Genomic DNA, 14,224 nt, shown 5'->3' on the forward strand with positions numbered 1-14,224 from the left:
TCCAACTTAGTCATCACAACCTCTTACTGTTCAGTTATTAGATTGATGGTAATAAAAGAAATGATACATTATTGTATAATCTATGAATCAGAAACTCCGTTTTCCTCTCTGTACTTCTGCAGTGCCTTAAGGATGAATAAACCATCCATTCATCCATCCGTTTTTACCCTTTTTTGTTTCTTTTTTTCTCTTTTTTCATTTCTATTTGTTCTCTGTATTTTCCCCCTCTTTTTTTTTCTTTTTTCTTCGGAAAACTGAAATTGTAATAAACGAGTGTATGGAGAGAGCGTTGATGAAGGGCAGGAGAATAAATACATTTCCAGAATTTATCAACTTCTTTTAAAACACTGAAATGATTCCATTGTTATAATAGAACATTGAGTGAGTTTGGGTTTTTGCCCCAGACTCCATTCCTGTAGGTGGCAGTAATGCACCTAAAGGTTGGTTTTGCGTCCTCCAAAGAAGTCCCGAAGAAGGAGAGGAGCCCTGAGGAGAAGAATAGGAGCTGGGGATCTCTGCATGGAAACATTTCTGAATGCTTTGGAAAAATATCAGCATTTAAGCTGGTTGAAGGAGCTGATGTTTGAATCCTGAGGTAAGTGAAAGTAAAACTGGATTTCTGAGCTGCTGAATGGATTTGGGTTTGATTTAGAAACAAAAAAAACTTCAACAGCAGCCAGACAGAAATCCTGACCATCCCCCACAGCTGATTGACTCCCAGTTCAGGACAGTTTGTTGTAATAGTTAAACAGTATAGATGTATAAAATCTAAATCACATACATGGAGATCTCTAATCAGCCAGAAGAACAATTATGCAGATGCGCCTTAGTAGCTGAAGTTTAAATCAAATATTAAATGTGGAAAGTGTGATCTCTGTGACTGTAAACAAAGTGGATTTCAGTTCCAGAAGGGCTGGTGGTAACCCAGCTATTAGTGTTGCACAGGTCAGGTCACTCTTAGTGTCGGTCTCAAGCCCAGATAAATGTGGAGGTTTGTGTTATGAAGGACATCCAGCCAGAGGCGATTTCTTTAAGACTGCAAGGGAAGCTCGGCTTCCCTTATAATGTCACAAAATGAATGGTCAAATATGTACTATTGTATTAACATTTTATTGACTAAAAATGCGTTAGAAAACGTTCATCTCAAAGACGAGTTCGTTCAGAATCAGTTACATATAGCAGGTCGGCTGACTCGATTTCCTTCTCATACATTCCCGCAGCGTCACAGTGCATTTCCCTATTGAAGCCCAGCGTCCATTGACTTCAATGGGGCTGCTTTGAACGGTTTTTTTCAGCGCTTCGAAACTAGACGGTCATTGGATAAACGCTGCGATTATGTCCCGCCCACGGACGCTCAGCGTCTCTGGGGTGAATGGGAGTGGCTGGCCCGGACTCCGAGCTTCTGCGTGATGATTGAGGGTCTGTCGAAAGACTGCATCTCCTTTGACTGACAGCGATTCTGTACTATAAGGAATCACTGAAGCTATTCGCGCTCAGTCCCATCGCGGATTTCTCAAGTTCAGTCGAAATAAAACTGCTGCAACCTATTTCTTTGATATTTGCTTGGCGAAATTGCTTGATTTTCATCATACATTTCACACAATTATACACCACATTCCTTGTTTCAGTTTTACAGAGTTTAATATTTTTTTTTTAGATCGTTCATTCATTCATTCATTCCTTCATTCATGGCCATCACTTTGATTCAGGAAGACTGAGGTCAGAACTTCAAGTCCTGTATTCAGATCAGGACTTGCAGGGTAACAGGGAAAGCTGTGTGATTACTTGGTGTTCCTTAAAGACATGGAGTTGGACAGTGCAATGCCTCAGCTTTACAAACTGTTCTCATTAGTGGCAACAATTGAGCTACATCTGCAGGTGTAGAAAGGAGCTTCTCCTGTTTAAAGCGACTCAAGTCCTACACCAAACACAATGGGCCAAGGTCAAGCAGCCTAGCTCTGCTGGCCATTGAGAGGACACTGGTCAAGTCACTTGAAAAGACTCCTAGTTGGTACGACAGGGTCACAGACCATTTTCTTGAAAAGGAACGAGGGCAGAATTTACTTTTAAATAAATAGACAATTTTATGATGTAGGCCGAAAATGAGCTTCCCCTCTCTGACAGACCAGTAGCCGCCACTGCATCCAGCGTAAAACATGTGCCAAATCAAATATGTGGATCACAAATCAGAATTTCATACCGGATCGGTCGAGGCCCGGGTTACCAACGACCACCACAGGTATCATTAACCAACAGGGTACCGGTGGAAATTGGGCTACTTTTGGCTGAAGGAGGAGAAGGAGAGGAGGAAGACCTCTACAGAGACAGCAGGGAAAGGAGAAGTGGAGGAGAGTGGAGGTTCGAGTTAGATCTTTACTTTAAATGTTGGTACTATGACTGGTAAATGGAGAGAGAGAGCTGATATGATGGAGAGGAGAAAGGTAGAGATGTTGTGTGTTCAGGAGACCAAGTGAAAAGGGAGTAAGAGCAGGAACATTGGAGGTGTTTAAACTGTTCCATCATGGTGTCGATGGAAAGAGAATTGGTGTAGGTGTGACTCTGAAGGAAGAGTACAGTAAGAGTGTAGTGGAGGTGAAGAGAGTTTCTGATAGGGTGATGATCGTGAAGGTGGAAGTTGAAGGGGTGATGATAAATGTCATCAGTGCTTATGTTCCACAAGTTGGTTGTGAGATGGAGGAGGAGGAGAAAAGATTCTGGAGTGAATTAGATGAAGTGGTAGAAGGTGTAGGAATAAAAGATTGGTGATTAAGACAAACTTTAATGGTCATGTAGGTGAAGGGAACAGAGGTGATGAGGAGGTGATGGGTAGGTATGGCTTTAAGAAAAGGAATGTGGAGTGGCAGATGGTGGTAGATTTTGCTAAAAGGATGGAAATGGCAGTAGTGAACACTTATTTTAAGAAGAAGGAGGATCATCGGGTGACATTTAACAGTGGAGGAAGGTGCACACAGGTGGATTATGTTCTATGTAGGAGATGCAACCTGAAGGAGATTGGAGACTGTAAGGTGTTGGCAGGGGCTAGACCGCATTAGATGGTCGTCTGGCGGATGGTGTTGAAAGCGAATAAGAAGAGGACGAGAGCGAGAAAGAAGCTGAAAGAAGAATTAGACGGTGGACATTGAGGGAGGAAGACCGTAGTTATGAGGTTCACGGAAGAGGTCAGACAGGGGCTTGGTGGTGGTAAAAGGTGCTGGATGATTGGACAACTACTGCAGAAGTGATGAAGGAGACCGATACTAAAGTACGAAAGGTACTTGGTGTGACACCTGGAAATAGAAAGCAAGACAAAGAGATGTGGTGGTGGAATGAGGAAGTGCAGGAGAGCAGAAGGAGAAAGAGGTTGGCAAAGCAGAATTGGGATCGACAGAGTGATGAGAAAAGTAGGCAGGAGTACAAGGAGATTCGGCAGCGGGTAAAGAGGGATGTGGTAAAAGCCAAGGAGAAGGCATATGAGGAGCTGTAGGAGAAGTTGGACACTAAGGAAGGAGAAAAGGATTTGTAGCAATTGGCCAGGCAGAGAGACCGAGCTGGGAAGGATGTACTGCAAGTTAGAGCAATAAAGGATGGAGATGGAAATGTGTTGACTAGTGAGAAGAGTGTGTTGAGAAGATGGAGGGAGTGTTTTGAGCAGCTGATAAACTAGGGAAATGAGAGAGGGAGAAGGTTGGATGGTGTGGAGATGGTGAAGTAGGAAGTGGATAGGATTAGTAAGGAGGAAGTCTCTTTAAGTCGATCGAAACTCTAAAAACTGAATGTACTTAATCAGAGCTACTTACATTTATCTCATTCATACAACTGAGCAGATATGGGGTTAAGGACCTTGCTCAGGGGCCCAGAAGTGGCTGCTTGGTGTGGCTGTGATTTGAGCTCACAACCTTCAAAGGCAGTTGTTTTTAGTTTTATGGCTGATTGGTGCATATTGTATTTTCTCACAAATTGGGCTAACTTGATTATCAGTGGACCATCATGTTCTTATGCGTTACTGCACACTGGGAGTGGGAATTCAGATTGTGGAATCTTTGAAGTGTAAACTGTCATTTGTTAGTTTCATTCATGTTCTGCTTTTTTTTCTTCCAATTTGTTTTCTTGTTAGAGACACAAGAGACGTATTCAGTATGGCCAGTCAAGTAGGAAAGCACACAGACCTTCACCACTGCTCATACTGTGGGAAGAGATTCACTCACCCGAGTAGTTTACAGGCGCACCAACGCATTCACACGGGAGAGAAACCTTTCCAGTGCTTAGAGTGTGGAAAAACGTTCCGTAAGAACTATCATCTCAAAGAGCATCAGCGCATCCACACAGGAGAGAAACCGTTTGTCTGTTTACTGTGTGGAAGCAGATTTAGAAGCAAAAGTAACCTCAGTGCACACCAACGCATCCATACGGGAGAGAAACCTTTCCATTGCTTAGAGTGTGGAAAAACTTTCAGTCAGAGCGTTCATCTCAAACAGCATCAGCACCTCCACACAGGAGAGAAACCCTTTCAGTGCTCAGAGTGTGGAAAGAGCTTCAATCGGAGCACCGATTTCAAAGTCCACCAACGCATTCACACAGGAGAAAAACCTTTTCAGTGCTTAGAGTGTGGAAAATCTTTCAGTCAGAGCGTTCATCTCAAAGAGCATCAGCGCCTCCACACAGGAGAGAAACCCTTTCAGTGCTCGGAGTGTGGAAAGAGCTTCAATCGAAGCACCGATTTCAAAGTCCACCAACGCATTCACACGGGAGAGAAACCTTTTCAGTGCTTAGAGTGTGGAAAAACTTTCCGTAAGAACTATCATCTCAAAGAGCATCAGCGCCTCCACACAGGAGAAAAACCGTTTGTCTGTTTACTGTGTGGAAGCAGATTCAGATGCAAAAGTAACCTCAGTGCACACCAACGCATCCATATGGGAGAGAAACCATTCCATTGCTTAGAGTGTGGAAAAACTTTCAGTCAGAGCGGTCATCTCAAACAGCATCAGCGCCTCCACACGGGAGAGAAACCGTTTGTCTGTTTACTGTGTGGAAGCAGATTTAGATTCAAAAGTAACCTCAAAAGACACCAACTCATCCATACGGGAGAGCGGCCGTATCAGTGTTCACACTGCAAAAAGAGTTTTGGTCACAAGGCTCATTTCCAAAAACACAAACGGACCCACATGGTGGAAAAGTCGCATCGCTGCTCACAGTGCGGGAAGAGTTTTGGTCTAGAGAGCGTCCTCCTCGAGCACCAGCGCATCCACACCGGGGAACAACCGTATCACTGTTCACAGTGCGGGAAGAGTTTTAATCACGAGCGATCCCTAAAGTGTCACCAGAGTATTCACCGAGGAGAGAAGCCGTATCACTGCTCGCAGTGCGGCAAGAGTTTCACCTGGGAGTGTAATTTCCAAACACATCAACGCATTCATACAGGAGAGAAACCATACAGCTGTTCCGAGTGCGGGAAGAGTTTTTTCCATCGTAGCGACCTCAAAGTGCACCAGCGGATTCACACTGGAGAGAAGCCGTATCAGTGCTCACTGTGTGGAAGAATTTTAATCGGAAAAGTAATCTCAAAGTACATCAGCGCATTCACACGGGAAAGTAGCCTTGTAGCTGTTTAGACTGTGGAGTTTTTTATCATCACCATCATCTCGAAATGCACCAGTGTGTTAATGCAGGAGAAACAACCCTCAGAGATTTACATAGTGAAGTACAAATAAAGCAAATGAGTTGTGTAGTGTAGCAATGTAGCGCCATCTGTATTTAGTATGTAAATATAGAGCAATGTAGTCTTAATGATGTAACAGTAAACAGTCCCTGACAAAAGTCTTGTCACTTTTATACAAATTGACCTGAATTGCTGCGGAAATATATTTCTAATCAAGATTTTTTTTACAAGAAATGGCTCATTTTAATCCCAGCAGCTTTTGTAATAATGTTTCAGTGCAAATCGAAACTGTCAAAAAGTATTCTAATATTCACAGCTTGGTAAATCCCATTGAGTCAATTTTTGCAAAGACATAAGTGTTGTCGCCTTGTCATATGAGCTTCACCTGTGACTAATAATGGATCAATTAGGTCTCAGCTGTGTATAAAAAGAACCTCTGTACACTAGACCTTCACATCAACTGCAACTAGACCTCTGCAAACATGCCTAAGATTCACCCTGAGACAAAAGTTTTGATTATTAAGAGGCTGAAGACCAGATCCACTGCTGATGTGGCAGACACCTTCAATGTGTCTTGGTGTCAAGTACAGAGGATAAAAAAAGATTTGAAAAGACTGGAGACGTTTTTGACAAGCCCAGGTCAGGCAGACCCTGCAAGACAACTGCTCGAGAGGACCGTTTGTTGGCTCGAAAATCCAAGCCAGCCCATTTTCCAATGCAGCAGAGCTCCACAAGACCTGGTCACCTGAAGTCCCTGTGTCAATCAGAACAGTTTGTTGGATTCTGTCTCGAAATGGCCTCCATGGTCGAATCAGTGCCCAGAAGCCAGCACTAAACAAAAGACAATTGAAAACCGTGTGGCATTTGCCAAGGCCCAGAGCGTGATAAAAGGATGGACACAGGAAAAGTGGCAGAAGGTGGATTTTTCAGATGAATCTTCTGTTAAATTACACCACAGTCGCCGCAAATATTGCAGGAGACCTACTGGAACCCGCATGGATCCGAGATTCACCCAGAAAACAGTTAAGTTTGGTGGCGGAAAAATCATGGTCTGGGTTTACATCCACTATGGGGTTGTGCAAAAGAGATCTGCAGGGTGGAAGGCAACATCAATAGTCTAAAATACCAAGAAATCTTAGCTACCTCTCATATTCCCAACCATAAAAGAAGCCAAATTCTGCAGCAGTATGATGCTCCATCGCATACTTCCAACTTCACATCGAAGTTCCTCAAGGCGAAGAAGATCAAGATGCTCCAGGATTGGCCAGCCCAGTCACTAGACCTTCACATCAACTGCAACTAGACCTCTGCAAACATGCCTAAGATTCACCCTGAGACTAAAGTTTTGATTATCAAGAGGCTGAAGACCAGATCCACTGCTGATGTGGCAGACACCTTCAATGTGTCTTGGTGTCAAGTACAGAGGATAAAAAAGATTTGAAGAGACTGGAGACGTTTTGACAAGCCCAGGTCAGGCAGACCCTGCAAGACAACTGCTCGAGAGGACCGTTTGTTGGCTCGAAAATCCAAGCCAGCCCATTTTCCACTGCAGCAGAGCTCCACGAGACCTGGTCACCTGAAGTCCCTGTGTCAACCAGAACAGTTTGTTGGATTCTGTCTCGAAATGGCCTCCATGGTCGAATCAGTGCCCAGAAGCCAGCACTAAACAAAAGACAATTGAAAACCGTGTGGCATTTGCCAAGGCCCAGAGCGTGATAAAAGGATGGACACAGGAAAAGTGGCAGAAGGTGGATTTTTCAGATGAATCTTCTGTTAAATTACACCACAGTCGCCGCAAATATTGCAGGAGACCTACTGGAACCCGCATGGATCCGAGATTCACCCAGAAAACAGTTAAGTTTGGTGGCGGAAAAATCATGGTCTGGGTTTACATCCACTATGGGGTTGTGCAAAAGAGATCTGCAGGGTGGAAGGCAACATCAATAGTCTAAAATACCAAGAAATCTTAGCTACCTCTCATATTCCCAACCATAAAAGAAGCCAAATTCTGCAGCAGTATGATGCTCCATCGCATACTTCCAACTTCACATCGAAGTTCCTCAAGGCGAAGAAGATCAAAATGCTCCAGGATTGGCCCGCCCAGTCACCAGACATGAACATCATTGAGTGATGTGATGTAGGATGAAAAAGGAAGCATGGAAGACGAAAACAAAGAATATTGATGAACTCTGGGAGGCATGCAAGACTGCTTTCTTTGCTATTCCTGATGACTTCATCAATAAATTGTATGAATCCTTGCCAAACCGCATGGATGCAGTCCTTTAAGCTCATGGAAGTCATACAAGATATTACATTTGGATCTCACAGCACCACTACTTAATTTGCTGACGTATTTTTGCATTTGCAGTAAATTTGTTCAATTTCTGTATAGACAAAACTTTTGTCTTGACAAAATTTGACCTTTCTGTCTTGATTAAATGATAAATCTTTTTTCAGAAAAAACTCATTTATTTTAGTGCATTAAACATCATTTGGGAGGGTTTTAGCTTTTTATATGAGCTATTTCTAACACCAATTGATTAATTAAAAGTCAGTTTAATAGCAGGTGTTTCTACAATATAGATAAGCGACAAGACTTATGTCAGGGACTGTATTAACACTTTCCTGTGTGTATAACTGCTTAGTATTGGATTTCCCTCTTTCAATTTCTCACTAAAGACCAGTTATGTGATACAAAGTTTATCATTTATTTTCAGAGACGATTCATCAATGCAGATCTTTATAGAACGTTTAGGAATAAACCACAACGATTTGTTACAGAAGCCGAGCTCAGATCAGTGTGTCGGTCGTTTACCTCTTCACCCAGCGCTGTGTCAGAGCACATTCACTAAAAGAAGACATTCATTCGTTTATTGGGGTATATGAGTTTTCCATCATAGTCATCACAACCTCTTACTGTTCAGTAATTAGATTGATGGCAATAAAAGAAATGATACATTATTGTATAATCTATGAATCAGAAACTCGGTTTTCCTCTTTGTACTTCTGCAGTGCCTCAAGGATGAATAAACCATCCATCCATCCATTTTTACCCTTTTTTGTTTCTTTTTTCTCTTTTTTCATTTCTATTTGTTCTCTGTATTTTTCCCCTCTTTTTCTTTCTTAGGAAAACAGAAATTGTAATAAACGAGTGTATGGAGAGAGCGTTGATGAAGGGTAGGAGAATAAATACATTTCCAGAATTTATCAACTTCTTTTAAAACACTGAAATGATTCCATTGTTATAATAGAACATGGGGTGAGTTTGGGTTTTTGCCCCAGACTCCATTCCTGTAGGTGGCAGTAATGCACCTAAAGGTTGGTTTTGCGTCCTCCAAAGAAGTCCCGAAGAAGGAGAGGAGCCCTGAGGAGAAGAATAGGAGCTGGGGATCTCTGCATGGAAACATTTCTGAATGCTTTGGAAAAATATCAGCATTTAAGCTGGTTGAAGGAGCTGATGTTTGAATCCTGAGGTAAGTGAAAGTAAAACTGGATTTCTGAGCTGCTGAATGGATTTGGGTTTGATTTAGAAACAAAAAAAACTTCAACAGCAGCCAGACAGAAATCCTGACCATCCCCCACAGCTGATTGACTCCCAGTTCAGGACAGTTTGTTGTAATAGTTAAACAGTATAGATGTATAAAATCTAACTCATACACATGGAGATCTTTAATCAGCCAGAAGAACAATTATGCAGATGCGCCTAGTAGCTGAAGTTTAAATCAAATATTAAATGTGGAAAGTGTTATCTCTGTGACTGTAAACAAAGTGGATTTCAGTTCCAGAAGGGCTGGTGGTAACCCAGCTATTAGTGTTGCACAGGTCAGATCACTCTTAGTGTCGGTCTCAAGCCCAGATAAATGTGGAGGTTTGTGTTATGAAGGACATCCAGCGTAAAACATGTGCCAAATCAAATATGTGGATCACAAATCAGAATTTCATACCGGATCGGTCGAGGCCCGGGTTACCAACAACCACCACAGGTATCATTAACCAACAGGGTACCGGTGGAAATTGGGCTACTGTTGGCTGAAGGAGGAGAATGAGAGGAGGAAGACGTCTACAGAGACAGCAGGGAAAGGAGAAGTGGAGGAGAGTGGAGGTTCGGGTTGGTACTTTAAATGTTGGTACTATGACTGGTAAAGGGAGAGAGGGAGCTGATATGATGGAGAGGAGAAAGGTAGAGATGTTGTGTGTTCAGGAGACCAAGTGGAAAGGGAGTAAGGCCAGGAACATTGGAGGTGGATTTAAACTGTTCTATCATGGTGTGGATGGAAAGAGAAATGGTGTAGGGGTGATTCTGAAGGAAGAGTACAGTAAGAGTGTAGTGGAGGTGAAGAGAGTTTCTGATAAGGTGATGATCGTAAAGGTGGAAGTTGAAGGGGTGATGATAAATGTCATCAGTGCTTATGCTCCACAAGTGGGTTGTGAGATGGAGGAGGGGAAATTCTGGAGTGAGTTAGATGAAGAGGTAGATGGTGTACCTGAGAATGAACGATTGGGGCAGACCATAATGGGCATGTAGGTGAAGTGAACAGAGGTGGGGAGGAGGTGATGGTACGTATGGCCTTAAGGAGAGGAATGTGGGAGGGCAGATGGTGGTAGATTTTGCTAAAAGGATAGAAATGGCAGTGGTGAACACTTATTTTAAAAAGAAGGAGGATCACAGGGTGACGTATAAGAGTGGGGGAAGGTGCACACAGGTGGAATATGTTCTATGTAGGAGATGCAACCTGAAGGAGATTGGAGACTGTAAGGTGTTGGCAGGGGACAATGTAGCTAGACAGCATCGGATGGTGGTCTGTAGGATGGTTTTGGAGGTGAAGAAGAAGAGGAGGAGAGTGAGGACTGAAAGAAGAATAAGTTGGTGGAAACTGAAGGGATGAGGGAGACAGCTAGAAAGATACTTGGTGTGACATCTAGAAATAGAAAGGAAGACAAAGAGACGTGGTGGTGGAATGAGGAAGTGCAGGAGAGCAAAAGGAGAGAGAGGTTGGCAAAGCAGAATTGGGATCTAAAGAGTGATGATGTGAAAGCCAAGGCGAAGGCATATGAGGAGGTGGAGGAGAAGTTGGACACTAAGGAAGGAGAAAAAGGATTTGTAGCGATTGGCCAGGCAGAGGGACCGAGCTGGGAAGGATGTACTGCAAGTTTGAGCAATTATGGATGGAGATGGAAATGTGTTGACTAGTGAGAAGAGTGTGTTGAGAAGATGGAGGGAGTATTATGAGCAGCTGATGAACAAGGAAAATGATAGAGGGAGAAGGTTGGATGGTGTGGAGATGGTGAAGCAGGAAGTGGATAGGATTAGTCTTTAAGTCGATCGAAACTCTAAAAACTGAATGTACTTAATCAGAGCTACTTACATTTATCTCATTCATACAACTGAGCAGATATGGGGTTAAGGGCCTTGCTCAGGGACCCAGAAGTGGCTGCTTGGTGTGACTGGGATTTGAGCTCACCACCTTCAAAGGCAGTTGTATTTAGTTTTATGGCTGATTGGTGCATATTGTATTTTCTCACAAATTGGGCTAACATTATTATCAGCTGATTATCAGTGGACCATCATGTTCTTATGTGTTACTGCACACTGGGAGTGGGAATTCAGATTGTGGAATCTTTGCAGTGTAAACTGTCATTTGTTAGTCTCATTCATGTTCTGCTTTTTTTCTTCCATTTTGTTTTCTTGTTAGAGACACAAGAGACGTATTCAGTATGGCCAGTCAAGTAGGAAAGCACACAGACCTCCACCACTGCTCATACTGTGGAAAGAGATTCACTCAGCCGAGTAGTTTACAGGCGCACCAACGCATTCACACGGGAGAGAAACCTTTCCAGTGCTTAGAGCGTGGAGAGACTTTCAATCAGAGCTTTCATCTTAAACAGCATCAGCACCTCCACTCAGGAGAGAAGCCCTTTCAGTGCTCGGAGTGTGGAAAGAGCTTCAATCAGAGCACCAATTTCAAAGTCCACCAACGCATTCACACGGGAGAGAAACCTTTTCAGTGCTTAGAGTGTGGAAAAACTTTCCGTAGGAACTATCATCTCAAAGAGCATCAGCGCATCCACACAGGAGAAAACCGTTTGTCTGTTTACTGTGTGGAAGCAGATTTAGATGCAAAAGTAACCTCAGTGCACACCAACACATCCATACGGGAGAGAAACCTTTCCATTGCTTAGAGTGTGGAAAAACTTTCAGTCAGAGCTTTAATCTCAAACAGCATCAGCGCCTCCACACAGGAGAGAAACCGTTTGTCTGTTTACTGTGTGGAAGCAGATTTAGATACAAAAGTAACCTCAAAACACACCAACTCATCCATACGGGAGAGCGGCCGTATCAGTGTTCACACTGCAAAAAGAGTTTTGGTCACAAGACCCATTTCCAAAGACACAAACGGACCCACACGATGGAAAAGTCGCATCGCTGCTCACAGTGTGGGAAGAGTTTTGGTTTAGAGAGCATCCTCCTCGAGCACCAGCGCATCCACACCGGGGAACAACCGTATCACTGTTCCCAGTGCGGGAAGAGTTTTAATCACAAGAGATCTCTTCTGTGTCACCAGAGTATTCACCGAGGAGAAAAGCCGTATCACTGCTCGCAGTGCAGCAAGAGTTTCAACCGGGAGTGTAATTTCCAAACACATCAACGCATTCACACAGGAGAGAAACCATACAGCTGTTCAGAGTGCGGGAAGAGTTTTTTCCATCGTAGCGACCTCAAAGTGCACCAGCGGATTCACACTGGAGAGAAGCCGTATCAGTGCTCACAGTGTGGGAAGAATTTTAATCGGAAAAGTAATCTCAATGTACATCAGCGCATTCACACAGGAAAGTAGCCTTGTAGCTGTTTAGACATCTCGAAATGCACCAGTGTGTTAATGCAGGAGAAACAACCCTCAGAGATTTACATAGTGAAGTACAAATAAAGCAAATGAGTTGTGTATTGTAGCAATGTAGCACCATCTTTCTTTAGTATGTAAATATAGAGCAATGTAGTCTTATTAATGTAACAGTGTATTAACACTTTCCTGTGTGTATAACTGCTTAGTATTGGATTTACCTCTTTCAGTTTCTCACTAAAGTTCTGCTCCTGTTGTAATTTGGGGGTTGAGTTCTGAACATGCTGCTAGTTTGAAGGATTTAGGCACAATTCTAAATCAATAAGATTATTATTATTTTTATTTTTAATTTTTTTTTTTTTTTTTTTTTTTTAGGAAGTTCAGTTGATTCTGTTAACATTCGTTTTCCGAGTTGATTATGAAAGAAAAATCAAGATAAAAAATGAAAGTTGTTGTAATTTGCTGCTGCAGTTGTACTGTTCAAAACATACAGTTGTGAAATCCTCACACTGTGTTCATGCTCTGTGTTTAACATTTACACTTTTGTATTAAGTAAAAACAAATAATGAATTACTTCTGTTTGTCTTGTATTGGGCAGATTGATTAAGTGTGTGTGTGTGTGTGTAAACAAAGGTTAACTGATTCATCCGTTTTGCAAGTTTAATCTGGTTGATAGTTGATTGTTGGCACTATTGACTTTCATCACAAATTCATAGTAATAGTTTTTCCGGGATGCATTATACAGCACAACAGCGGCCTCTAGAGGCAAATCACTGACAATATGTGCTGTTTATTCGAAATGTCTTTTTTTATTATTATTCACTGTTTTTAAGTTTTCCTCAATATTCATTATTAGCAGCGCCTCACAGTGGTGAAGAGAAAAGTTGACACTGAGTAGATGTTTACTGACACTGCAGGTGTTGTGCCTAATTCAAACCCCCGGTCTGAAATCAACCCCCCTTCGCGAGCACGCGGACAGTACCGTCGTATTTCCTGTAGATGGCACTAACGCATTTGACTGCCTGCTTGTTTAGCAGAAATGTACCTGTACGTTTGGTTGAAATAGGATATATTTTCTTTTGCAATGTACATTTTAAATGTACATTCACTGACTGTACATTCAATGCAAATCATATAATCTTCTCACTTGAATTGGTTATTTTAGACGACCTGAGCCAGCTGTGCATGTCTGTGGGGAGATAAGTGGTGATAATATCTGGGTATTTACTCTTTTCTATGGGCAAGATTATTCACGATCTATCACAATTTAATTATTGGTTACAGTGTCTGTCTAGTGCCTTAAAGAAAATTATGTCTCTACATTTCAGACTGCCTGTGACTGCTGCAAACGGTGGTACCACCAATCATGTATCCAGGCGACATCACAAGTGCACTTTTTGTGTCATGCCTGTCAAAAGTAGAAATAAAGGAGTAACACTTTTACACACCTCTTCTATTAGTGGATTTTAATTTTGTATGGTTTTGTAAGTTTTACATGCATGAGCTCGAGATTTTTGGACATTTTGAAAAATAGAGCTGTCTGTATAAATCGAACAAAACTTTGTGCATTAAATATTATTACTTGTGTATTTGTATCACAGCAAGTTTGGTAACTCTACATATGGAGGAAAAAGAAATAGAGATCTGGTAGAATTTAGGCAGGGGGTTTACATTCAGCTTGCCTTCCGTGTTTTTAGTGCCATCTACAGGAAATACGACGGTACTGTCC

At 42.3% G+C, this 14,224-nt stretch overlaps 1 pseudogene; it reads left to right on the forward strand.

Moving 5' to 3' along the window:
• Positions 1 to 408: 408 nt before the first annotated feature.
• Positions 409 to 13,068, forward strand: LOC124387568 (annotated as a pseudogene).
• Positions 13,069 to 14,224: the final 1,156 nt, after the last annotated feature.

The sequence above is a fragment of the Silurus meridionalis genome, chromosome 6 (genome assembly GCF_014805685.1).
Source record: "Silurus meridionalis isolate SWU-2019-XX chromosome 6, ASM1480568v1, whole genome shotgun sequence".
In the NCBI taxonomy this organism is placed as follows: domain Eukaryota; kingdom Metazoa; phylum Chordata; class Actinopteri; order Siluriformes; family Siluridae; genus Silurus; species Silurus meridionalis.